The sequence below is a fragment of the Myotis myotis genome, unplaced genomic scaffold, assembly GCF_014108235.1.
Source record: "Myotis myotis isolate mMyoMyo1 unplaced genomic scaffold, mMyoMyo1.p scaffold_m19_p_8, whole genome shotgun sequence".
In the NCBI taxonomy this organism is placed as follows: domain Eukaryota; kingdom Metazoa; phylum Chordata; class Mammalia; order Chiroptera; family Vespertilionidae; genus Myotis; species Myotis myotis.
The window spans coordinates 64,905,985-64,933,757 of NW_023416390.1; the positions used below are offsets into that span (position 1 = coordinate 64,905,985).

A 27,773-nucleotide genomic window follows, 5' to 3' on the forward strand; every position below is an offset into this window, starting at 1 on the left:
TTAAATGGCTCCTTCATGGCATTTAGCCAGCTCCCTCCATCCAACCTTACCATCTGTTTATTCCACCTTTCACCTGTTTATTCCAGCTATGCATTTTTACTTATGAGCACACTTATCTTGCAGTTAGATCTTCTTTTCATTTTTAAAAAACCGTCCAATAGATCAGCCCCGCTTTCACTCTGGTTATTATTTCCATTTGGTTCTTATCTTCACTGTACAGCCACCTCTTCCAAAACACACCTCTCAGATATATCCTTTGTGAGAGACTTAATCTCTTCCAGGCTCTCCTTATTCACTCCAAGTGACTCCCAGCACATTTATGTTTGCTTTATGCGGATGTACCAGGATTCCTTACACACATCTTCTCTGCCCTGATCACTGACGCTCTCTGATTCCACATCTCCATGCCCTTTTAGTACAGAGGGATCACATCCATGTAGGAAGGCTACACTTTTTCAGAAACTCTAAAGGTAAGGGAGTTTAGGAAAGTCAGAGAGTCAGGCCAGCCTTCAGTGTCAAGGTAACAAGCATGCTGGCCTATGGCCATCTATGGTCAGGAGGATTATTTGTATCAGGCCATTACTTGCTACCACAGTTCAGCAACTTACACATTCTAGTCACATAACAGCCTTTAGAAAACTAAATGCTGAGTGTAGTATACTGCGCTGACTACAAATATTTTGTACCTCCTTCCATCAGCAAGTGGGATTACTCTACACCTTGAATCTGGGCTGGGCTGGTGATTTGCTTTGACCGATGGAATAGGATGGATGTGATACTATTGTAGTTGAGACTAAACCTCAAAAGGCCTTGCATCTTCCACTCCTGCTCCTTGTAATGCCACTGTCACATGAACAACCTGAGCTAGTCACCTTGAGGACCACGCACCAGGTGGTCAGCCAGTCCAGCTGAGGACCCAGACGTGTATGTGACCCCAGCCAACACCATGTGGAACAGGGATAAGTTGGACAAGCTAAGCCCAGCCTAGACTGCCAATCTACAGAATCAAATAGCCAAAAACTATAGTGGAAACAAACTGAAAGTCTAAAATAGGGTTTTACGTACATGAATTACAGTATTGAGAAGCTATGTAGCTCTACCCTTTATAAGCTTGTGACCCTGGGCAAGCTTTAAAATTTCTTCCCTTATAGAATAGAGATTATAGCCTTAGAGAATTGATCTGGGGATGCAATAAAAAACTTAAATCAGTGCCTAGCTCATCATAAATATCCAAACTGTTATTACTTATACATAGCTACTAAACTCATGTTATAGAAAATTTAACAGCATAGGAAAGGTCCATGATATTGTCAACTGAAAAGAATACTACAAAGTTGCATTTATAATTATAAACCTTCATTTACCAAAATGCTACTCTATATGTATATCTAGGAATAGAACAGGGCTATCTTCCCAGAAGTAGTTTGGGTAGTAGGAACATTTTTATATTTTCATTGTTTTTCTGTAGTTTCAACATTTCCTATAACAAAAATGTATTGGCTCTATAATTGGAAAAAATATTATTTCAAAAAAATTAAATGTTATATCTATAGACCAGCTAATTAATATCTTTCAGCTCCTTAAAAGCATTATGGAAACTTTTACGAAACCGTTACAGGTTTTGCACCTCATACTACGCTATCACTGCTCTTTCTGTTTTAGCCAAGTAGAGAAAAAAGATATGGAGAGTCAGAAAGAATACCCATTAACCCGAAAAATCTAAATACTAGAGAAAAAAATTAAGACCATCCCTTTGATTGGTTCTAAAATGCCCCAGGGTGTCACTCATCTTTTCTGCTTAGGCTACTGGCTCCCATCCTGGCCCTGCTGTTCTTCACTAAACCAGCACCTATTTGTCTCAGTTTAAATGTCACTTCCTCAGAGAGGCCTTCCAGGTTTCCCTAGTCATAACTGGCTTTCCAAACCTAACTTGGATTCCCCTATATAATATCCAGTAATTCACCCATGTTACTACATATAATTGAACTTTCTCTTTGCCATTGCCATTCTACCTGACTGCAAAGAAAAAAATGATTGAGACAGTTAACTTCAAGTAAAAGCCTCCCCTTTTACCTTTAACAATATAAGGAAGTGAAAAATGAGGGTCTGTATGCATATGTAGAAAATGCTTCCTATTCATTTTACCTTCTTAAAAGGTAAAAAGTGAACAATCACCAGCTCCAAAATACATATCCTTAAAAAACATTTAGAGAATAGTTTTAAAGTATAGTAATGTAACAGAACAGCTATAAATTAATTGATAAACTTATTATAAGTTTGAGGGAAAATAGTTTATAATTTATTTCTATATTTCAGTTACCAGCATAATTTGCTGTTTTTGCTTTTCTATAGTATAGTGAAATTTCTCATAGGGAATATTTAGAAGAAATACTTGCCTGCATTTACATAATCTACTTAAGAGTACACCACGCAAGTTTTATGGTTACTTTTACACCTTAATCACTGGTATTTTGGCTACTCAAGATGAAGCTCAATATATGTAGGTTAAATCACTACTGAAAAATGATGTACATAGATACTGTATTAAGAATGAAACAATTATGAATTATGCCCATGTAGGGTTGTGTAATATAATGAAACAACTAATAGTTATATACTCTTAACTATAAAAATGTTTAGCATTTTTTTATTCACCTGGCAGTGGATGTCAAGTTCCTACTTACACAGTTCTGTATAAAGTAACAGTATTCCCCCACCCCCACCACAACCCACCCATAATCTTGAAAATCAGGTTACTCTTAAAGTGAAAATGAAAAGACTTCTTAGCCATTGAAGAAACCCACCCAAAGACATTGTCTCTAAATGTGTATAAATACCTAGGAACACTCAGGCCCAATCAATGTCTCCAGCAAACATCATCAAATCTACACTAATAAAAGACAAACATGCAAATTGACCATACCTTTGCTATGCCTGAAGCCACGCCCACCAGCCAATCAGAACAACTATATGCAAATTAACCCAACTAAGATGGCGGCCAGCAGCCACGGAGCTGGAGCAAGCAGGAGGCTTGGTTGCCTCAATGATGGAAGAAGCCAAGCTTCCCGCTTGCCGCATCCCCGGCTCTGAGCTCCACTTAAAGCAACAAAGTTTCAATTATAGAAGGTAAATAAACCCCAGATACTTGCTTTCAGCTGGCCGTGGCCACGGAGCTAGAGTGAGCAGGAGGCTTCCCTCCTGCCTGCCCTGGCTGGCTCTGAGCTCCTCTCAAGGCTACAAAGTTTCAATGATAGAAGGTAAATAAATCCCAGAATAAAAAAAGAAAAAGAAAAAAAGGAGAGGCTGGGAGCTTCTGTTGCTAGGGGGCTTGGCCAGTCTGAAAACGGCCCTCAGCCCCTCACCCAGACTGGCCAGGCACCCCAGTGGGGACCCCAACCCTGAAGGGGGTGTGACCAGCTGCAAACAGCCATCAGCCCCTCACCCAGGCCGGCCAGGCACCCCAGTAGGGACCCCCACCCTGAAGGGGGTGTGACCAGCCTGCAAACACCCATCAGCCCCTCACTCAGGCTGGCCAGGCACCCCAGCAGGACCCCCACCCTGATCCAGGAAACCCTTCAGGGCAAACCAGCTGTCCCCCACCCGTGCACTAGGCCTCTATCCTCCTTCTATATAATAAAAGGGTAATATGCAAACTGACCCTAACAGCAGAAAGACTGGGAATGACTGATCACTATGACACACACTGACCACCAGGGGGCAGATGCTCAATGCAGGAGCTGATCCCTGGTGGTCAGTGCGCTCCCACAGGGGGAGCTCTGCTCAGCCACAAGCCAGGCTGATGGCTGCCAATACACCGGTGGTGGTAGGAGCCTCTCCCTTCTCCTCAGCAGTGCTAAGGATGTCCAACTGCAGCTTAGGCCTGCTCCCCGCTGGCAAGTGGACATCCCCTGAGGGCTCCCGGGCTGCCAGAGTGATGTCTGACTGCCACCTTAGTCCCAATTCCCCAGGGAGCAGCCCTAAACCAGCCGGTGGTCATCCCCCAAGGGGTCCCAGACTGTGAGAGGGCACAGGCCAGGCTGAGGGACCCCCCCACCCGAGTGCATAAATTTTTGTGCACCGGGCCTCTAGTGTAAAAGATAACTAAAGTCTAATATATTGTCTGATAAATCAGGTTCTCAAGAAGTAAGAGAAGGAAGATCATTTATGTGTGGATTCTGAAAAGAGGAGCCCAAAAAATGATCTTTTACTGTGTTTATGTCACTTACCCGTCAGTACCAAAATGAGTGAGCAGTAAACCTGCAGATGTTTAGTGGTGTCATAACAAAGTGTCTCAAGGAGACTCCATTTAGCATCCACTGCTCACTGGAATGCTGAGAGTGGCAGAGGAAATGTAGCAGCCAAAGAAAACGTATGCACAAACTATTCAGGTTGGAGAGGAAAGGAGTTTCAATATCACAAAACCAGGCACAATATATTTTAGAGCACATGCTGAAGAAAAGCAAAAGCTATAGAAAATAAAGCCTGCAATTCAACAAATAGGTAAGCAAAATATAGGACCAAGCTACGAACAGGAGGACTCTGGGACAAATCCCATCTGCAGAAGTATTTGGCTTGTACATAGTTTGAGAATAATAATAATAAGAAGAATAAGAATAATGGCAACTTAGTTGAAAAATATTTAAATTTTAAAACTTTCACATGAAAACTTGCATTTCCTGCTTTACCTGATCAACTGGACAAAGTGGCATCACTAGGTTAACATTCCTGCCTTGCAACAATTATCTGGACCAGAGCAGCGGCTGCTCCTTCAGAAAGAACTTGGCTCTCCAGGTCACTGCTGTGGCTTCCTGCTTCATTCCCACCAGACTGGCCTCTGTAGGCACTTGGGTTTCCAAACTCTGGAACAGAAAGGACCTTGAGGTAAGGCTTGAAAGACTCACTTTAGCCTTTGACAAGAGGTATAACTTTTTTTTTTCCAATGGCAATTTAACCTTCACATCATAGTTTCTTCACAAAGATAAGGATGAACTAGTGGATCATCAGGCATTACTCTATGTGCTGGAGCACCAGCAAGCCAGCTAGAACCACAAGCACACTTTAACTTTCTTAATGAAACCAAGTTGACCCTGAGACAGTGATGATTCTTCAATTAGAGGAAGTAGAGGGGACAGAAAACTTGTCCAACTTCAATGCTCCATTTTTCCTTCTTTCTTAGCACCATCATCAGCAAAACCACATTATCATTAACTTAGGAACTCATCTTGGGATCAAAGAATTAAGGAACCAAAATGTACATCACCATTATTAAGAGTTAGAAAATGTCACTGTTTTATTTTCTGACTTTTAAAATTATTTTCTTTTAGCAAATAAAAAATAATTTTGTAAGGGCTTTCAAAAGTGTGCTTGAGACCTTGCTACCCCTTAGTCTATTATCTCTGGTCAGCCATCAGGGACACACTGACAAGCTCCTCCTCAGTCTGGGTAAAATAATCCTTGCGACAGTCTAACTCAGTGGTTCTCAACCTGTGGGTTGCGACCCCTTTGGCAATCGAACGACCCTTTCACAGGAGTCGCCTAAGACCATCCTGCATATCAGATATTTACATTACGATTCATAACAGAAGCAACATTACAGTTATGAAGTAGCAACGAAAATAATTTTATGGTTGGGTCACAACATGAGGAACTGTATTTAAAGGGCCAGAAGGTTGAGAACCACTGGTCTAACTCACCTTGTTCTGTTTCTAAGATCATTGAACAACCTTTTGACTATTTGTTGGATTTCCTAGAGGCTTTGATATCATTAAGTTAGTGACTTGTATACCACGAATATGTATTTCACTCAGTGAAAACAAACAAATAAACAGGTCATCTGGCTTGTAAATTAATTTCTTGTAAATATCGATGGTATTCAGGGGTGGGCAAACTTTTTGACTCGAGGGCCACAATGGGTTCTTAAACTGGACCGGAGGGCCGGAACAAAAGCATGGATGGAGTGTTTGTGTGAACTAATATAAATTCAAAGTAAACATCATTACATAAAAGGGTACGGTCTTTTTCTTTTTAGTTTTATTCATTTCAAATGGGCCGGATCCGGCCCGCAGGCCGTAGTTTGCCCACGGCTGGAGATGGTCTGTGTTAGACCCTAGAGCCCCATCACCCTTGAGACCAAAGGCAAAAACAATTCTTTAAATTGGAAGAGTAAGTATAAGTACCACATCCTGGACCATAGTTACTTCACAGGGTGCTCCTCTACTTTTGAGGTCTTTCCTGATAACCAGCCCACTTTCTCTTTTTTATTTTAGGCCAAAGGAGGACATGGGAATGTGGTGGACGTGGTGTAACAGCATGCTTGAGCACTGAGATTCTTCATAAGAGACAAAGGAGCAAGTAAGGGATATGGGACCATGGTTAAGTAATTATGTTTCTATAATCCTGATATACTAAAGGCACTTCAGGCATTATATTTAATGTTTTAAGTATTTATTGGGCAACTACATGTGAGGCACTGAATGGATAGTAGAGACCCAAACATAAAGAGAACACAGTCCCATCTTAAGGAGCTTACTGCCTGGGAGGTGCAGGGTGGGCAGTCAGGTGAACAGGTAATTACAACATTAAATGATACTGGCTATGACAGGGGCTAAGTACGGAGTGCTAAAGGAGCACAAAAAAGAGCTAGTCTGGATTTGGGGAATCAGGTTAGGGTGTCAGCATACATGTAAGGATGCACAGAGATTAGAAAGTCAAAGAAAGGTGGGTAAGAGACCTGAAACTTTACCTAATCCATGCAAATGGTCTTAACTCCAAAACATTAATGTTGAAGGCTTTACATTCTGTCTGGTAATAACAACTCCAATATTGTACTCATTTTTAGCTGGTAAGCAAGCATAAAGGTCTCATTTTTGTCAGAACTTTTAACCTTGGGATGTGATAAGTCATGAAGCATTAATGAATATTTTCCACAGAAAGATCTGGATGCCGGCCTAATGCCTGAAATAGAATGATGGCCTGACATCTGGATAATCAAATATTGTTTTCTAGAACATTATAAAAAACAATGATTCATTTCAATAACAAATATTAGAAGTAAATGCGTTGGAAGCAGAAGCTAAAAGGAGCAAGATATGGATGAGGAGTCTTAGCCTCTAGAGTAGTTCTTAACTGTTTGGAGGTACGTCCTTTAATAAAAGAAGTCCCTAAGATGATTATTGAGCTAAAGTTATTTTAGCCACGTACGTGAATAATATTAGCTGACAATTATCTTACCATCTTTTGGAAACTCTGCTGAACACTTTATACAGTCATTAACTCATTTAATCCCTGTTGTAACTGTAGAAGTACTATTATTTTTTTCTTTTCTAGAATTAAGGAAACTGAGGCGAGAGAAATTAAGTAGACTGACCTTCTCTTTTCCTCTTTGATAATTTACATAGCCCTTTTCTGCTTTACTATTTCCCCTTAGTATGTATCACTAACATATTACATATTTTACTGTTTGTTACTGCCTGTCTCTTCTGACAAAAATGTAAACTCTGTGAGTCCATGGATTTATTAGTCATCATAACAGACAAAAAAATCTACTATTTTTTGTTTTGTATTACAAGTTTCTATTTCTAATAGCACAAAGTACAGAGCCTTACACATGTTGCAGCCAAAAATATCTGAGTGAAGGAAGGGAACACTTAGTGAGCAAGCATGCACTGAGCCCTGGCCATGCTCGGCACTGCACACATCACCATGGGGTTGGGAAGTACAAATACATCAGTGTTCTCAAAGACCTTAACATTTAGGGGCAGAAATTGGTAGAAGCACGAGGAATACCTATACAGAATAAGAAGTTCAGACATTTCCTTACTTCCATTCTTCAATTGTCTAATTGTTCACTCACCACTCCTCCTAAGACACCCTAGTTAGTTAGGAACCTGTTGCGTTAAACTTTCTTGGAAATGCTAGAACCACTCACACTTCTATGCTTATACATGTGTTGTTTCCTGGGCTTCAAAAGAATTCCTCCCACTTTCTTAATGCAACTTACCGGTCCTCAACTAAACCCCAGGGCCAGGTCCTCGGTGAAGCCCCCTCTAGCCCCCTGCTTAGAGTTGCTTGTTCATTCCTCTCATTCTACAGTGCTGTTTACATAAAGGTAACAGCACCTACCACACACATTCCTTGTTTCATACATCTTTGTGCTTGTGGTTGCCAAACACATTTACAGGTTCATGGTATGCAGAGTGCTTTGAGTTAAATTATTTGTTTTTCTCACCTTTCAAAATATTAAAGAACGTTTTTACTCCCCTGAAACATAGCCATAAACAGAAAGGCTCTTGTTAGTAATATATTAAAACCACCCAGTGATACAATTACTAATTGCAGGTGTGCATTCAACCAAAATTAAATAGAGGCTGAATAGAATCACATTTCTTATTTTATTTTCAGCACAACTTTTAGATTCAGAGATGGTATCCTGTGCCTACAAGAGTGCCTAGCACCCAGAAAATTTCCTGTTGCATAAATAAATAAATGATGTATACAGACCATGTCATTAAATGCTAAATGGAATGACATAAACTAAATGTACTATAGGAACTCAGAGATGAGGTAACAAATAATAGAGAGAACAGTGAACTAAGTATTAGGAACTTTGGCAACTACAGTTTTCTAGCTGTATAACTTTGAGCAAGACAGTTAAACTGACCTTTAATTTTTCAATTTGTAAAACTAATGGATTGGGCCAGATCAGTGGTTTTGATGTTATTTACTAGGTGTATCAGTTAATAATGCTTATTTTGTAATCAAAGAAAATATGATAATTTCAAGAGAAACATCAAAAGTGCTTTATTCAGAGTAATGTCCATCGCTAGCTACTAGTAATTGTAGATCTCTTGTCTAATAAACTCTAAATAGAATCTCCATTATATACAACAGAAAAAGATTTGTTAGTAATAAGTCATTTTATAAGACCAAATTATAATGCTACTTATCAAAATCCATCAATAAAAACAACAAGTGATTGACTAATAAAAATATGAAATCAAGGGATAGGGGTAATAGCTCCAATTTTAAATCATCATCAACATATTTCTGTACTTTGTTTCGGCTTTATAATATTGAGACAATTCTCAATACTAGAAAAGCAATTGAAAATGGCAACTTTTAAAAATAGCTAATTTGGTTTGGGCAATATTAAGATTTTTGCTATTAAAATAGTCCAGAAGCTTGAAGGAAGAATAAAAAAAAATCTTGTTTCCATATTGAGTGATTATATCTAATTATTACTCATGTTTCTGGTCATGAATGTAAAATTTTATTTTATATGGGCAAGAACTAACCAAAACTTAAATTAAGCAAGAAAACTTTCTCTAATATAAAGTTATCACATTAACTTGCCATTGCAAGCCTGGGAAGGAGGGATACGAGTGCGTGCAGGATGCTGCTCCTGCATCTTGTTTGTGTTTATTCATCAGAACACACACATGCTGCAGCCGGGCTCTGGCTTGTGTCATTTGATTTGGATATATAATAATGGACTCAAGTTTTTGTTGTTGGTGGTGTTGTTGTTAATCTTCAGCTGAGGACATTTTTCCACTGATTTTTAGAGAGAGTGGAAGGGAGGGGGAGAGACAGAGAGACAGACGCACATCGATTGGTTGCCTCCCACAGGAGCAGCAACCAGGGCCAGGGATCGAGCCTGCAAGTGAGGTATGTGCCCTTGACCAGAACTGAACCCAGAACCCTTCAGTCTGCAGGATGACGCTCTATCTACTGTGCCAAACTGGCTAGAACAATGAACTCAAGTTTTTTAAAAGCCCAGCTAAAAACATAAATATAAAAATGCATACTCATAAAAAGTTCAAATATCTCCAGAAAAATCAGTAGCAAAGGTTTAGTCAGTAGTCCATAAAAATACAAACTAGCAGTGAAGTTTATTTTTGTTTCATGGCATCTATCTATATATAAAAAGCCTGTGGCTGTAATGCCATAACGACCAAACAACCAGCCACCAGGAGGTGCATTGATAGGTCTCCCCGACACAGTGGGTCTGGGGTCCTGCCTCACGCAGCGGGTCTGGGGTCTTGCGTGATTTCGGCTCATGTGGTGTGGCCCACAGGCTCTGATTGCAGCAAGGCTGGTGGCCAGCAGGTAGGCGATGTTGTGTGCGGGTGGGCGCGGTGAGGCGGGTGCAGGTGGGCAGGGTTGCGAGCACAGTGAGGCGCGCACGGATGGGCAGGGCTGCAAGTGTGGCAAGGCGTGCAGGGCCCTGCGATTTTGCGCATTGGGCTTCTAGTGTTAATATGTTTCCATGTGGTATAAAACATTAGAGTGTGCATGTTATTTTTACTACAGTGTTAAAATGTGGGGATAAGGACACATATGTAATAACTTAATCAATAAAAAAATTAAAAATAATAATAAAAAAATACTTAATATATTTTAAAATTGTGTCCAACATTTGAAAAACTCTGAAGAACCTCCTCTGAGATGGATGCTCTTCTGGTCCTTTTGATTCTATCATTTCTACATAAGCTAGAAAAGCAAGACTTTATGAAGATGACTTTAATGTTTTTCAACTCAATCATAAATACAGTTACTGAGATAAGACACCGTGGGACAGAGAAGAGTTTGATCAGACTGGAGAACCTGTATTGGGAATATCATAGAGTTTTAAAAAACATGTCAATCTTCCTAGCATAGGGTGAATGTCTATGCACATAAGCTAAAAACAGCTTTGGTATCATGGATCCATGACATTTTTAGCATAAGTATTGCTGGTCTATAGGTATCTTAACTTATAAATGCAATTTCCCTGCAATGTAGTTATTTTCTCAAAATGACATCTGCCAGATACAGAGCAACTTTTCAATGATTTTGACTTTATTTACTTAAAGAATGTGTCCTGATTTGAACTTACAGAGGACACTCTCTTAACTGATCCCCACTTAAATCACAGAATTAATGAAAGCAGCAGTTCCATTTGAAATCAAATGAATGCTTACTTCTCCAGCTTAAGTTGTATGCTTTCCAATATCAGTTGTGCTTTTTATTAAAGCTGTCTGAGCCAATAATGGTGGTGGTATAATTTAGGAATTTAATAAGCTGATAAAATATAAATATACAAAAAAAGAAGGACTCATTCCATGAAAATTAAGTTGAAAGTTTAGCTTTTAACATCAGCCTCTTAAAAAATGAGGTTGAATAAGAGGGGAAAGAGGAGAATCTTGGGAGTGGGGGAACACTAAAAATCTTGAAAAAATTCTGCATTCAGACCATCATGCAAGAATCTTTGAGTTCTTCTTCCTCTCCAAAGTTAAACACACACACACACATAAATAAATATCTGATGTTACATTATTGGTGTAAAGACAATGATGTACTCCAATAAGTAAAGTCATAATTCAAGAAAGGCTTTGATCCAAAAAGTTGTTGACTGAGTATACATTTATATATTATAAGTTAAAGCTAAATGTTTAACTATAAGTATTTTCTATGATTCTCTTCTTTAATAAATCATTTTGGTTAGTGAACCGATTTACAGGTTCAGATTATGTTAGATACGAGGCCATCTCTATTGCTATTTGCGACTGAGAGTCTGAATTTCACACTGAAATAATAATATGGTGGTTTGAGATCTAGTCTATTTTCATTTTATTATCTTATTATTTTAAAAACATTGGTAAAAAATTATTATATAACCATTGAAGAAGAAAATCTTTAGTGAGAAATAAAAACTCTGAAAATAGATATACTTAACAATATCCAAAAAATAATTTACACAAAAAAGTGAGAATTGCAATGAGAAACTGATCAATCTACAATGAACATGCATGCCTCAGAAACTATTAAGTAAGCAAGAAATTAATAAAATATACAAGATCAGAACAATTTAATTAACATGTCCAAGCTAATGGAAATATAGACAAAACTTACAGAAATTATAAGAATTATAGATGAAAAAATTAACATAGTATGACGATAAAGAGCATGAATTTCAGATACAGAGTCCTGGGATTAAAATCTCAGCTCCATTATTTGCTATGTGATTGAAGGCAAGTTACATCTTCGTCTCTGTTTCCTCATCTGCAAAATGAAGATAATAATAGTACCTACCACACAGTGTTGATAAAATTGAATAAAGATTGGTAAAGTACTTAGTGCCTGGCCCAAGTTAAGGACTATGTAAATATTTGGTAAATAATGATAAGTGCCCATAAAAGAAACCCCAATGATTTCAAACAACTGAAATCACACAGAATGTGTCATCTAATCAAATTCCCGCAAATATATAATGTCATAAGAAATTATATCAGAAAACATCCTGTGTTTGCAGATTTAAAAACAGTCACTCATATATAGGCAGTGTTGTAAGTCAATCTGAGGTCAGTGGTCATGAATTTATGGCATTATCTAAAATGTAACTTTATTTTCTAGAACATAACTTATCAATCAATAGAGCAGTACGGGTAGAGTTGAACCCCTGGCTTATTGAGGCTAGAGATGGAAAAATTAAAAACAAAATAGATCCCATGATATTTGCAATTTACCACTAAACATCTAAAAACATACACAAATACACTGAGGGGGTAAGAGAGAGAATGATAAAGCAAATATGGCAAAACGTTTTGCAATGTGTGTAAAGAGAGTTCTTTGTATTATTATAACTTTTCTGTAAGTTTGAATTAATTTCAAAATAAAAAGTTTTTTAAATGTAAGAAAAACACAAACAAAAAATAAAACAGGACCAGGTTTTGGAGATGGGTAGTCAAAATACAGGGACAACTGTGTTACTGAAGATAGGGATAATAGTATGTAAGCTAGAATAAAGGTCTATATGAAGTTCAAAAATATGCATTTCAGGTATAAGGGGAGAAGGTAGGGACTGTGGGTATATAAGAGGCAGGATAAATACTCTGACCTGAAGAAGTTAAAATATTGGGAGACAGATATAGACCCATAAAAATGATAAGGCAAAAATTTGTGATTAAATACACAAATACAGGAGAAAGAAAAATTCTGTATCAGATCAGAAAAAGTTAATATCTATTCTATTCTACTTTTGAATCTCTTCCCTATTTTGCCTAACTCCCCCAGCCTCACACATGGGTTGCATAACTCAAGCTTAAAGTAAATAATTTTTTTAAAAAAGGTAGGGCAATAGAAATTGAGAAAGAGAAACCCATCTTGCATAAATGGAGAAGACTGAACCTGGGAGGGGATAGGTAGAGAAGGATAAAATCTTCTACAGAAGTTGATAGAAATGAGCCGATTCACAGGTGCTTATTCGAAAATGGAATTGTCTTGAATATTTAGTAAAACCAATGAGTATTATATGAGGTATAAGGAATAGAAATAAAGAGATAAAACTGTCAGTACTTGAAGTAAATATGATCTTTTAGCTCAAAACCCAACTAAAAAGTCATTAGAACCAATGACAAAAGCAGTTAGAGAGCAGTTGTGTATGATACTAACATACCAAATAAGAGAAATTTGTCCTATCTAATAGTAAGTTATGTTAAAAAGTTGTATTACTGGTGCAAGAATAGGTAAGTAGTATATGTAACAGAAGAGAGTAGCCACAAAAAAGCCATAGATATGCAAATTTAATTAATTATAGAGGTAGCATTTTAAGTCAGCTGAAAAAGAAAGGTCAATTCAATAAATGGTGTTGGGACACCTTGAAAAAAAAAGTTACTTCCATAACTCATGTAATTCACAAAAATGAGTTCCAGAGGACTCAAGACTTGAATAAAAACTAAACCAATACAATTAAAAAATGCATTAAGAAAATGTAAAAGAATATGTTTATTTGTGCCATCTTTATGAAGGCCTTCTAAAGGAGATACAAAAAGCAAAGTTCATAATAAAAAAGACTGGTAAATTTTACTATATCAAAATTTAAAATTTCAGTTCAGCAGAAGACCCACCAAAAAAACTTGAAAGACAATTGATAGCCTGGGGAAAACATCTGCAACGTATACAACAAAGTATTAATATCTAGAATGGATAAAGAACTTCTAAAAATCAGTAAGAAAAAGATAATAAAGATGTATCATTGGCAAATAAGTTGTCCCATGTAGTGGGCTCTCTTATTTTGTTGATGGTTTTTGTTTTTGTTTTTAGTGCAGAAGCTTTTTTTTTTAATGTAGTCCCATTTGTTTATTTTCTCCTTAGTTTTCATTGCCCCAGGACAGTGGTCGGTAAACTGCGGCTCGGCAAACCGCGGTGCGCGAGTCACACACGGCTCTTTGGCCCCATGAGTGTGGCTCTTCCACAAAATACCGACTTCTGCCCATGGGCCATGAAGTTTCACTCGCACTGTATGTGCTCCCGCACGTGGTATTTTGTGGAAGAGCCACACTCAAGGGGCCAAAGAGCTGCATGTGGCTCGAGAGCTGCGGTTTGCTGACCACAGCCCTAGGAGATGTATCGGTAAACATATTGCTACGAGAGATGTCTGACATTTTGGTGCCTATGGCTTCTTCTAGGACTTTTATGTTTCCACGTCTTACATTTAAGTCTTTTATCCATTTTGAGTTTATTTTTGTGTATGATGTAAGTTGGTGGACTAGTTTCATTATTTTGCATTTACCTAATTTTCCCAACACCATTTATTGAAGAGACTGTTTCTGCTCCAATGTATCCTCTTGTCTCCTTTGTCAAATATATATTTGCCAATGATACATCCAATAAGTGATTAACCTCCAAAATATATAGGGAACTCATACAACTTAACAAAAGGAAGACAAACTGTGGGAAGCCACTGCTTGCCAATACTGTCAGTGCACCAAGGAATGTGGAAGGCCGATGGACCTTGGGCATTAGCAGGGCTGATGCTAAGCACCTCATCTGTTGAGATAGTGGTGGCTCAAGGCAAATTCCCTAACCTGATAATCTTTTCACTGTTTACCAAACTTTACCTTTGATATGCCTGTATGCATTGCTAAAGGCAAATGTGTACTAAAGTAAGTAAAAAGTGGACCAGCCAAAGGTCAGTGTGTCTCTTCAAGAAAGCGGCTCCTCCACCTGGCTCCCAATGCCTTCTAAACTCATATTACTTGTACAGTATTTTCATTTGTGCATCAGCCCCTCCTTCAGATCCTGAACCCCACTGTGAAGGTTGTGGCATCTGGCGTCCCGATAGGGACTGGAGGAGAAGATTTGCCCAAGCAAAAAATGAAGTGAAAAAGGAAAAGTGGAAATTCACCGGAAAGGTGGGAAGTTCACCATGCACAAAGCCCATGCCAGCTTCAGAGTCGTGACCGTAAGTGGATGGGAACATTTTTAATCAGCCAGGTTATAATGGGGAAGAATTTGAGTAAAAGGCAAAAACATCATTGTAAATTTTTAGCTTGCATGCTCAAGGATAAAGTAATTAAGGTGTCAAAAGGTACTCTCTTAAATAAGGCTCAAAGAAAACGAGTGCCCTTGTCGTCTTTAACTATGTGGACTCTTGTTTAACTGCATTATGCCCACTTAGTATTGAGAATCAAAAGTCTGTAAAACCTAAGGCCCCCAATCCTCTACCTTTAGTGTGAGAAGGTTCATCAACGAGAGAAAGTGGGGCTAACAATCCTTTTATAAAAGGACTCCTTAATGCTCTGTCTGAAAATTTCCATGAGGCCTTGGGACTGGCAGATTTTAGCTAAAATGACTTTAGATGCCAGTCAGTGCTATGGAGAGCAGAATATGGTAAGATCTGTGAACAACAGGCTGAGATCTAGGCCGCATCTGGCTGTAAGTCCCAGGCATGTAAAACGTCTGAAAGATCCATGAAAAGAATTCTGATTTATTAAGTCTTGCCTATGTGTTATGCATGCTTGTCTGTTGATTGTTGTTTTATCTGTCTTTTTTGTTTGGTTTAACTTGTTTATTATTAGTCTATTAAGCATGCCTTTAATTTATCTTAATAGAAAAGAAACAGTAGATGGCCAGGCCATTACTAAATTTCCGCAGAGCAAACAGAATGTGGGGGTGGGGAGAGAGAATAAGAGCGGTACACCTGGCGGATGACACAGGTCCTAGGAAAATGCCCTAGACAAAGGGAGGTAACTAAACAAGGCCCCAGCCCATTAATTACTAGGTCTCTTGGTGACCCAGTAAAATAGACGCCCGCTCTCAGGAGCGTTCTTAAAAGTCTCATTTTCTCCATGTTTTTATTTCCCTGTCCATCATTTGAAATTCGGATAGATGAGACATTTCTCACAATTTAGGGATGCCATGTGGGACTTCTATACCTGTGAAGAGAAAAAGGCTAGCTTAAGATAAGGGGCGCCCTGCCCGATTTTGGGTGGCCTCTTGGCCTAAGCCCCTTCTCTTCATGGATGCTATAGAATAGGCCCCAGAGTGTTTTTCTTTGGAAGATGGCGAAAATGACACAAGAAAAATATACAGGCTGGGTTTGGGCAACAAGATTAGTGTTTCCATAATAATGGGTAGTTCTTGAATAATAATGGACCGCAGTCCAAGGTTGCCTCCCAGGTCCTGAGGGCACTCTGTTTTTATAAAGAAAAATAAAATAAAATAATACTTTAACATTAAAGCCACTGAAAGCCAGTGAGTTATATCTGTTACAGAATTTGCCAAGGAAAATGCCTTGGGTAATAATAATTGGCTTTAAAAATCTCAAAGTTGTTAAGACAAAATATACATAACTAAAATGAAAGGTATATGATAAATCTTTTCCAGTGGTTATTATATATGCCTAGACATAGTTTTCAAAAGTCTTTGGTAACTTAAAACTTTGGAGTTTGCTTAATTAAATAATAAAAATTATTAAATATCTAGATATTTTGAAATAACAAGGTACTGAAATATTAATCTGAGTTTTCCCTGTATGAAAATTCTAAAGGGATAGATTAGAATCTATTAATTGAATATGTCTTGTATTTTATTTGAAATATATCCTTAAAAATATAAATATATTACTAATCTGCGAAATGCTAGTATTTAACTTGCCACCTAAAATTTGAGGCTTCTAAGAGTTAAAAGTTCAAATTAAGTTGGGAGAAATTATTTGGTTGTGATAATAGAATGCATAAAATATGGAAATTCATTTTTGAGGAAAATAATTCTTGTGTTTTCTCTGGAGAAATTAGTAGTTCAAAATATATTATAGTCCTTATGTGTACTACATGTGGTACAATTTCAACGTAGAATATATTTTATTGGCTTGGTTAAAAAAGAAGATTAATTCTATGGTCTGAACCAAATTTTTAATATTAAAACCAGTATAAATTTAATTGATGTCTTTTAGAATAATTACAAAAAGTGTGTTGATAAATGTCAATCTAAAAAATGCTGGCTGTTTACTTTTAATTATCATTGGAAAATTAAGGTTTAAATATTGTATGGTTTTAATAATAGAAGGCATGGACATACATTTTAAAGAAAAAAGAAGAAAAATGTCTGTGCCAGTTGGTGAAGGTATATACAAGTTGATGACAGAAAGAAAGACTATTAGAGTAGAAACACTTAATAGAAGGTCTAAGGCATGGTTATACATTTTTGAAGAACATAGAAAGAAGGTTTGAAGGCTAATGTGAAAGTGCGAAACTTGTGAAGGTTGTGTATGTGATGAGAAGGAAAAGAGAAATGTTAAAAGAAAGAAAGAAGTTCTAAAATTAACTATTTACAAGAACTGTAAAAGGGCCATTTCACTCTGAGCAAGAAAGCCCGAGGTTTCAGTGTCCAAGCCTGGCAGACAAGGTTGCTGGATACTTCTTAAGCTACACCAGAATATTCAGCAGCGGAATTTTAAGACAGGAGCATACATAATGCCTCAGACCGCCACCCAGACTGCTCTTCAGATTGGCTAGGGGGTGGGGCGGCATCTGTACTTCATAGATCAAATGTATAGGTTTGCTTACTTTACTTTTTCAATAAAGGTAAATACTTTAATTACTTAATAAGTTAGCCTTTCACAATATAATCAAGGTTTCATATAACTCATTTATATGAGAAGCCAATATTTTATGAGCAACCTGGTTCCAGTAAAGTCCAAAGTAAAATTTGCATATATATGCAAATGAGCACTAGCCAAAAAGAATGCTGTTTTGAAGTAAATTTAAGCTTAAAAAGGAGAAATTTCAAAAATCTCTTCCACTACTATTTACAAAGTAAACTAAAAATTAGTATTCAAGCATTAAATCTCACCATTAATGAGACACCATAAGTAAAAAAAGTTACTTTTACTTGAGAAGTATGCATTGCAGTATTGGCCAGCATGTCTCTTTCCTACCTGCTTTTCTGAAAGGCAACCAAGTTGGTTGTTCTGTTTGAAAGAAAGTAAGTCTTTAATGTAGTGATTTATGGCAAGCCCACAGGAAAAGCAGACTTTAGCAATGCTTACCCAATTAGAAAAGAAAATGTCTTAAAAATTGCTCTGAAAAAGGTACAGAAAGAAATGCCTTTCAAATATCTAGGAACTGTAATTAAAAAATCAATGTATTAGACCTCAAAAGGAAGAAATATGAAAGAATTGCCTTAAGACCCTGAACAACTTTTAGAAATTATTAGAGAACATTAATTAAGACCTTATCTAAAAATCTCTATGGGAAAAATGACAAATTTATTCAATATACTTAGGGAATCCTAAGAATCTTTTATTAAGTGTATGCAAAGACCTACTGAATCATTTTCTAATTTTGTGGCTTGCCTCACTTGAGCAGTGAGATGGCAAATATAGCATGTAACATCAGTTTGCAATCATCTAAAAAATATAAATGCCACGTGGTTTGGGACCATCTAGTAAGCCCTATCTTCCCTAAATCAAGGACACTTAAAAGTAAATAATTTACATTTGCCCCCCTAAACAAAGCTTATGCCAATATACTCAAAGAGACTGATAGGAGAAATCTAATTAGTGTCATTTGCTGTCCACACCCAAGGACAAATGAAGTTAAAAAATAAACCTTATTCAGACTAATTTAAATTGGCAAATTGAAATAAGTGAATATTCAGGGGAACTTACTTGTCACCTACTAAAAAACAAGTTACTACAGTTTTATATCACACCTTTATTATTTATACCAAAATATACTAGACAGGAACCTATTCCTGGGGCATTAACTGTTTTTACGAATGGTTCATTTAATGGTAAAGCTGCTTATCATGCAATGGATTCAGACGAAGTCATCCAGACTAGTCACACTTCTATACAAAGGATTGAATTAGAAGCTATCAAGGCTGCACTACAGAATTTCCAAGAGCCTCTTAATATTATTTCTGATTCTGCCTATGCTGCTGGCCTGGTAAACAGAATTGAGACTGCTCAATTAAAATGGCTTAGTGAGCAAAGTCTATTTATACTATTTAAACAGATGCAGCAAATTGTACAGCAAAGACAATATCCCTTTTTTAAAAAAATATATTTTTTTACAGAGAAGAAAGGAGAAGGATAGAGAGTTAGAAATATCGATGAGAGAGGAACATCGATTGATCAGCTGCCTTGCGCACACCACCCACTGGGGATGTGCCCGCAACCAAGGTACATGCCCTTGACTGGAATCGAACCTGGGACCCTTCAGTCAGCAGGCCGACGCTCTATCCACTGAGCCAAACTGTAATATAAAAGGGCTCCTTTTATATTACTCATATCAGGGCTCATACCACTCTGTCTGGTCCTTTAACAAAAAGAAATGCATACATTATTACAACAGGCACAATACAGGAATGCAATTCCCGAGGACAGGCAATTATAGAATGCCAACATCAGCGGCTAAAATCCCAACTTGAAAAACAGAAAGGGGGAATAGTGATGCTGGAGAAATCTGTAGGTAAACTATATCATGCCGTGATTACTTTAAATTTTTTCACTTGTAACACTGATGGCAAGACACCTATGGAATTACACTGGTGTCAGAATAAACCACAGGACAATGGTTTGGTTAAATGGAAAGATGCCGAGTCTGGTTTATGGAAGGGTCCCAACCCTTTGTTAACTTTTGGTCAAGGATATGGTTGTGTATTTCCAGAAAACTCCTCCAAGCCTGTGTGGATTCCTGCAAGGAACATTGAACTTCAACATGGATCTGAGAGAGGAACTGACCAGACTAATGAGGACCTTGCATCTGGAGCCTCACCCTGTAACTGTGGCTGCAGACAATCGACTACTCCAGCCACAGATAGCAGTAGCCCCAAGCAACACGCTGAAGATAAGGAATGGGAGGAGAACAAGACAGACCAGAAATAGTCCAGAGATGACCTGGAGGATGGCAAAGAAGCCTTGCCATGCTAGCAGTCACCAGTTGTGGGATGGTGCAGGTTGCACTGGACAAAGCCAGAGAAGGTCGGACCTGCATTGTCATTGCCCACTGTTTGTGCACCATCCAGAACTCGAATATCATTGCTGTCCTGTCACAGGGGACAGTGATTGAGAGGGGACCCATAAATAACTGACAGCCCAGAAAGGAGCCTACTACAAACTAGTTCCTTAGATGCCTGGCAGCAATTAAAAAAGGACATGATAGAACTCAATCCTTTTCATTGGATCTCCCTACATCTGCCTCTTAGCATAACCACTATTGTCTGTCTCATTCTTGTTCTTATATGTTTACTAGAGGCCCGGTGCACGAAATTCTTGCACTTGGGGGGCGGAGGGGTCTCTCAGCCCGGCCTGCACCATCTCACAGTCTGGGAGCCCTAGGGGGATATCCAGCTGCAGCTGAGGTGGGAGAGGCTCCTGCCACTGCCGCTGCTCTCGCCAGCCATAAACCCGGCTTCTGGCTGAGCAGCACTCCCCCCTGTGGGAGCTCCTGCATTGAGCGTCTGCCCCCTGGTGGTCAGTGTACATCATAGCAACCAGTCATTCTGCCATTTGGTCAATTTACATATTTGCCTTTTATTACATAGGATTTGTAGTCTGCAGAGGAGGAATGAAGAATCTTAAAAGGACTCAAGCCCTACAGATGGCATACATTTTTCAAGATTTATTAAGAAAACAAAAAGGGAGAGATGTGGGAAGCCACCACTTGCCAGTACTGTTAGTGCACCAAGGAATGCGCAAGGTCGATGGACCTTGGGCATTAGCAGGGCTGACACTAAGCACCTCATCTGTTAAGATAGTGGTGACTCAAGGCAAATTCCCTAACCTGATAATCCTTTTACTGTTTACCAAACTTTACCTTTGATATGCCTGTATGTATTGCTAAAGGGGAAATGTGTATTCAAGTAAATAAAAAGCAGATCACCCAAAGGTCCATGTGCCTCTTCAAGAAAGAGGCTCCTCCACCTGGCCCCCAATGCCTTCCAAATTCATATTACTTGTATAGTATTTTCATTTGTGCGTCGGCCCCTCCTTCAGATCCTGAACCCCACTGTGAAGGTTGTGGTAACAAAGAATCCAATTTAAAAAATGGGCAAAGAATCTAAATAGACACTTCTCTAAAGTGGACATACAGAATACCAAGAGACATATGAAAAAATGCTTTGAGAGATGCAAATCAAAATGATATATCACCTCACACCTGTCAGAATGGCTACCAACAACAAATCAATATACAACAAATGTTGGCGAGGTGTGGAGAAAAGAGAACCCTAGTACACTGCTGGTGGGAATGCAGGTTGGTGCAGCTTCTGTGAAAAATAGTATGGATTTTCCTCAAAAATTAAAAATGGAACTCACATTTGACCCAGTGATCCCACTTCTAGAAATATATCCTAAGAAACCAGAAACACTCATCAGAAAGAATATCTGCACCCCTATGTTCATAGCAGCACAATTTACAATAGCTAAGATTTGGAAACAGCCTAAGTGCCCATCAGCAGATGAGTAGATAATAAAATTATGGTACATTTATACAATGGAATACTATGTGGCAATAAAAAAGAAATAACTCTTACCATTTGCAACAGTATAGATGGAGCTAGAGAGTATTATGCTGAGTGAAATGAGCCAGTCAGAGAAAGATAAGTATCTTAATCTTCAGAGACTAAAATTACATGTTAGTTCTAGCAAACAGGTACTGAGTACCTACTATACATTTAGGTGTTCAAAAACAAGTAATACATGTAATGTCCCCTCAAAACGTGTGCAATAACTTTAGGAAACCACTCGGGAGCTTCACTTAAGTGGCATGAAGCAATTATGTTCTTAGAAAGAAGATGATTATTTGTTTTTGGCAATCCACACAAGCTGAATATTTACTTTAAAGCCCGACTTGGTCATCATTTTTAACACATAACATAAAGGTGTCCAGTTACTTCAATTAAATACTGCTTTTCTATGCTCATTAACATAGTTTTTTTCAATACTCACCCAAGGATATGTTTACTGATTTATACAGAAAGAGGAAGGGAGAGCGAGAGCAACACTGACCCTTTGCATCCTGTATGTGCCCAGACTGGGGGACAGAACCCACAACCGGTTTTTGTTTTGTTTTTTTGCATTGCTCTTTTATTATTATTATTATTATTATTATTATTATTATTATTATTTAAAGTGTTACAAATAGTAGTACATATGTTTCCCTTTTTTTGTTTTTTCTAATTGACCTTCACCTTTTGATGTATGGGACAACACTCCAATCAACTGAGCTACTGGGCCAGGGCAACACAGATTTTAATATTTTATTTAAAAAGGCCCAGAACACTAAATGTAAGCCTTTGTAGAACTATTGGAATTTGTGTCTTTGTTTTTATTATGTAATGCCCTTAAAATTCTTCAGCTTCTAACTCCTTGTTCCTTAATGACTTAAAATGCTTGACACATTTTTGGGGGCTTCAAGAATGAAAATATGACAGTGACCTGATGTGAACATTGATCACATCAATATTTTCAGAATGGTCAGCATGGCAGTAACTCTTGGGAACCTGGAACAACTGGCAGGTTAAAACCTAAAGTTGGCTTAGGAGGCTTTAGGAACATTAGGATGTAATATGTTGCAAGCAATTTTGTCTTTGGGCAAGTCAATCCAATGTTAATGAAAATATTGCCTTGGCAACCTGATACAGAAGCAAAGGTGCTGGATGCGAAGATAAAACATTTCAGTTCTAACTATAGTTGACATTTGAAGACTTTACTATTTATTTTAGCCTTTTGTTTCTAAATATCAATTGAGATATATTTTAATGTATTTATCTTTATAGCTTTCAATATGGAGAGTGATGATTCAGACCAACTAATCAGCTAATAAGCCAATCTCTACTGCCCTACAGAGTCAGTCTCTGAAATAGGTTACATAACTTTTAGGGCATATATTAATTCTAGCTCATGCTTAGGCAGTTTTACTAGCTATCGATTTATTCTTTTTGTCAGGAAGATATGCAAATTATAATCAGAAAATAGATGTTTACATAAAAACTATCTAATAAACACAGCAGGCAACTATAAAACATTACTATGATTTTTTTACATTAAAAATATAAAAAAACAAATAAAAAGAATTGACCAAATTTATAAGGAAAAAACCTGAAACCCTCAAATAAATTTCAAATTTAGACTATGAGGTCATTTCTTACTAGTTATAAACAATGAATAAATCCAAACTTGTGACTGCAATGGTAATTCTAACATTTCAAGCATGAACACTTCACTACACAATTGCAATAATTTTATATTTTTGGCATGGGCCCTTCAACCCACAATATTATTTTGGAAGAAAATAAGCCAGGATATTGTAATACAAGTGCTGTGATTTAATAGTATTATGTGATTAATGCTGAATGATAAATAGATAATACCCTATACTATTTCATGTTTTCAACATCTATTTGTACCAGACAGTACCAAACAGTGCACTACTAAATATGTTCTATTTATCAAAAAAATTTCCTGGCAGCCTCAATCTATTTCATATATACAAGTTGTATAATTATAAAAATTGCATAAAATTATATAAAAAATCAGACACACTGGGAAATTTCATATTATCAAGTCTTCCTTAATCTTACAAAATACAAAAAGACTTGTCATAAGTACTTAAAAATGAAATTATATTTAGCAAAAATGTATGTTGTGAGATGATAATGTTGATGTTAATCTTTTTCATTTGTTCAGCAAAAGATATACAAGAGTAACTGGGTCATGCTCAATCATTATTTCAGGATTTTATACCCTTTGCAACAGCATGGATGGACCTGGAAAAATTATGCTAAATGAAATAAGACAGTCAGAGAAAGACAAGTATCATTAGATTTCACTCATATGTGTAATTTAATGAATAAGCTTAACTAACAAGCAAAATACAGATTCTTAGATAGAAAGCAGGCAAACAGCTCTGGTAAAGGGGGGTGGAGTGTGTTGGGATGGGTGGGTGGAGGGATTGAGCAAAAAGAAAATAAAAAGAGCCATAGCCAAGGACTCTCAGTGGTTAGAGTGTCGGCCCAAGCACGGGAAGGACGCGGGTTTGATTTTGGTCAAGGACAATACCTGGGTTGCAGGTTTGATCCCCGGTCCAGTCAGGGCATGTGAGGGAGGCAACCAGTCAATGTGTCTCTCTTACATGGACATTTCTCTTTCCCCCTTCCCTCCCTTCTACTCTCTCTAAAAAGTCAATGGAAAAAAATATCCTCAGGTGAGGATTAACAAAAAAATAAAATAAAATAAAGGAGAAAGAGAGAGAGAGAGATAGAGTGAGAACTCATGAACATAGACAACTGTGGTGATGTGGGGTGGGAGGGAGGTGAGTGGAGATGGAAGAGGGCAAGAAGGAGATAAATGATGATGGAAAAATTAGAAAAACTCCTGTATGTCCTTTTTCCCTCCCTGAACACTTCAGTATTAAAGAGTATCTTTCTTAAAAATAACTTATTCTAAATTTTATAATTTTCTTTCTAATACAAGAATACCCAGCTTTATTGTACTGCAATTTATTGCACTTCATAGAAATTGCATTTAACTTTTTTAAAATTAAATCTTTATTGTTCAGATTATTACATTTGTTCCTCTTTTTCCCCCCCATAACTCCCCTCCTCCCAGTTCCCACCCCACCCTCTGCCCTCACTCCCCACCCACTGTCCTCATCCATAGGTGCACGATTTTTTTCCAGTCTCTTCCTGCATCTCCCACACCCGTTTCCCCCCCAAGAATAGTCAGTCCACTCCCTTTCTATGTCCCTGATTCTATTATAATCACCAGTTCATTCTGTTCATCAGATTATTCACTTGATTCTTAGATTCACTTGTTGATAGATGCGTATTTGTTGTTCATAATTTGTATCTTTACCTTTTTCTTCTTCTTCCTCTTCTTAAAGGATACCTTTCAGCATTTCATATAATACTGGTTTGGTGGTGATGAACTTTAGCTTTTCCTTATCTGTGAAGCTCTTTATCTGACCTTCAATTCTGAATGATAGCTTTGCTGGATAAAGGAATCTTGGTTGTAGGTTCTTGGTATTCATCACTTTGAATATTTCTTGCCATTCCCTTCTGGCCTGCAAAGTTTCTGTTGAGAAATCAGCTGACAGTCGTATGGGTATTCCCTTGTAGGTAACTGTGTTTCTTTCTCTTGCTGCTTTTAAGATTCTCTCTTTGTCTTTTGCTCTTGGCATTTTAATGATGATGTGTCTTGGTGTGGTCCTCTTTGGATTCCTTTTGTTTGGGGTTCTCTGCGCTTCCTGGACTTGTAAGTCTATTTCTTTCACCAGGTAGGGGAAGTTTTCTGTCATGATTTCTTCAAATAGGTTTTCAATATCTTGCTCTCTCTCATCTTCTGGCACCCCTATAATTCTGATGTTGGTACGCTTGAAGCTGTCCCAGAGGCTCCTTACACTATCTTTGTATTTTCGGATTCTTTTTTCATTTTGCTTTTCCGTTGAGTGTTTTTTGCTTCTTCGCATTTCAAATCTTTGACTTGATTCTTGCGCTCCTCTGGTCTGCTGTTGGGAGTCTGTATAATATTCTTTATTTCAGTCAGTGTATGCTTAATTTCTAGTTGGTCCTTTATCACAACATCGAGGGTCTCATTAGATTTCTTGTACATCTCATTAAGTTTATCGGCAGTCTCTAGAAGACTCTTGAAAGACCTCAAAAGTGTGGTTTTGAATTCTATATCCAGCAGCCTGCTTTCCTCCGGTTCTGTCATTTGTGTCCTGTTTCTTTGTCTCGGCATTTTTTATGCTTCGCTGTGTTGATAGAGTGGCTTTCTGTGCTAAGTGTCCCAATTACCTGAGGTAGACACTCTTGGTGCACCCCCTTGTGGTCTTTGAGTGCAGTCTTGTTGTAGCTAAGCCATGATTGTTGTAGGTAACACTGGGAGGGATTTAACCTCCAGGCGAACTGGCTGAGAGAATCAGCTGTGTCTGCAGTGGGAGAACTTCTGTCCTCTAGGGAGGTGCTAATCTAGCCTCTGCCTGAGGCTATCCTGCAAATGCCTCTGTGCAAGGCTTGGGTGGGGCGGGTCCCAGGGGATCAACCGGGTGGGCCGAGCGAGCAGTTATGGCTGCTCTCAGTCCCGTCCCCAGAGGCTCTGCCTCTCAGTGTCCCAGAAACTGCTGCAAACCTCGGAGAGAAAGCTGCCCTTGAATTCCGACCGATGCCAGACAGTCCCGCTTCTCCCATTTGAGTCTGGGTCCCTAGAGACTCGCCTGGAACCGGAGCTCAGAGCCTGAGACTCCCTCCCGATTGAAACAGACAACCGCGCCCTCAGCCGCCAGCCCGCTCCACGCGCACCTCCGGACCTTTGTATTCCACCTCTGCACTGCGCCTCCTCTGAGTCTCGGTATGCTTTTCTCTTTCCTTCTAGTTGTGGAATTTCCACTCAGCCAGCCTTCCTGTGGTTCTGGGTGATGTTCGTTCCGTCTTTTAGTTGTATTTTTGAAGTGGCTGTGCGAGGCAGCAATCTCTGGTGTTTACCTATGCTGCCATCTTGGTTTCTCCCCGATATTGCATTTTTTTTTAATATATTTTTTATTGATTAAGATATTACATATGTGTCCTTGTCCCCAGGTTACCCTCTACCCCCCCCCCCCCCCCGCTCATGCCCTCACCCCCCCGTTGTCCATGTCCATTGATTAGGCCTATATGCTTGCATATAAGTCCTTTGGTTGATCTTTCCCCCTTACCCCCACCCTCCCCGACCTTCCCTCCAAGGCCCGACAGTCCAATCAATGCCTCTCGGTCTCTGGATCAGTCCTTCTTCATCAGCTTATGTTGTTCATTATATTCCACAAATGAGTGAGATCATGTGGTATTTATCCGCTCTCCAGTTCCATCCATGCTGTGGCAAATGGTAAGAGTTCCTTTTTCTTCTTCCTCTTCTTAAAGAATACCTTTCAGCATTTCATATAATGCTGGTTTGGTGGTGATGAACTCCTTTAGCTTTTTCTTATCCGTGAAGCTCTTTATCTGACCTTCTATTCTGAATGATAGCTTTGCTGGATAAAGTAATCTTGGTTGCAGGTTCATGCTATTCATCACTTTGAATATTTCTTGCCAGTCTCTTCTGGCCTGCATGGTTTCTGTTGAGAAATCAGCTGACAGTCGTATGGGTACTCCCTTGTAGGTAACTGACTGTCTTTCTCTTGCTGCTTTTAAGATTCTCTCTTTATCTTTTGCTCTTGGCATTTTAATTATGATGTGTCTTGGTGTGGTCCTCCTTGGATTCCTTTTGTTTGGGGTTCTCTGTGCTTCCTGGACTTGTAAGTCCATTTCTTTCACCAGGTAGGGGAAGTTTTCTGTCATTATTTCTTCAAAAAGGTTTTCAATATCTTGCCCTCTCTCTCCTTCTGGTACCCCTATAATTCTGATGTTGGTACGCTTGAAGTTGTCCCAGAGGTTCCTTACACTATCTTCATATTTTTGGAATCTCTTTTCTTTTTTCTTTTTCGGTTGGGTATTTTTTGTTTCTTTGTATTTCAAATCTTTGACTTGATTCTTGG

General features: G+C 38.3%; 1 protein-coding gene across 2 annotated transcripts in view; it reads right to left on the reverse strand.

Annotated features, from left to right (window-relative positions):
- The window catches only part of MBD5 (methyl-CpG binding domain protein 5), a 409,514-nt gene that overhangs the window by 65,120 nt on the left and 316,621 nt on the right, over window positions 1-27,773 (reverse strand). For both annotated transcript variants that reach the window (XM_036319644.1, XM_036319645.1), the window contains one exon: window positions 4,686-4,859. The gene's annotated coding sequence lies outside the window, so the exon portion shown is untranslated. The remainder of the gene's footprint in view (window positions 1-4,685; window positions 4,860-27,773) is intronic.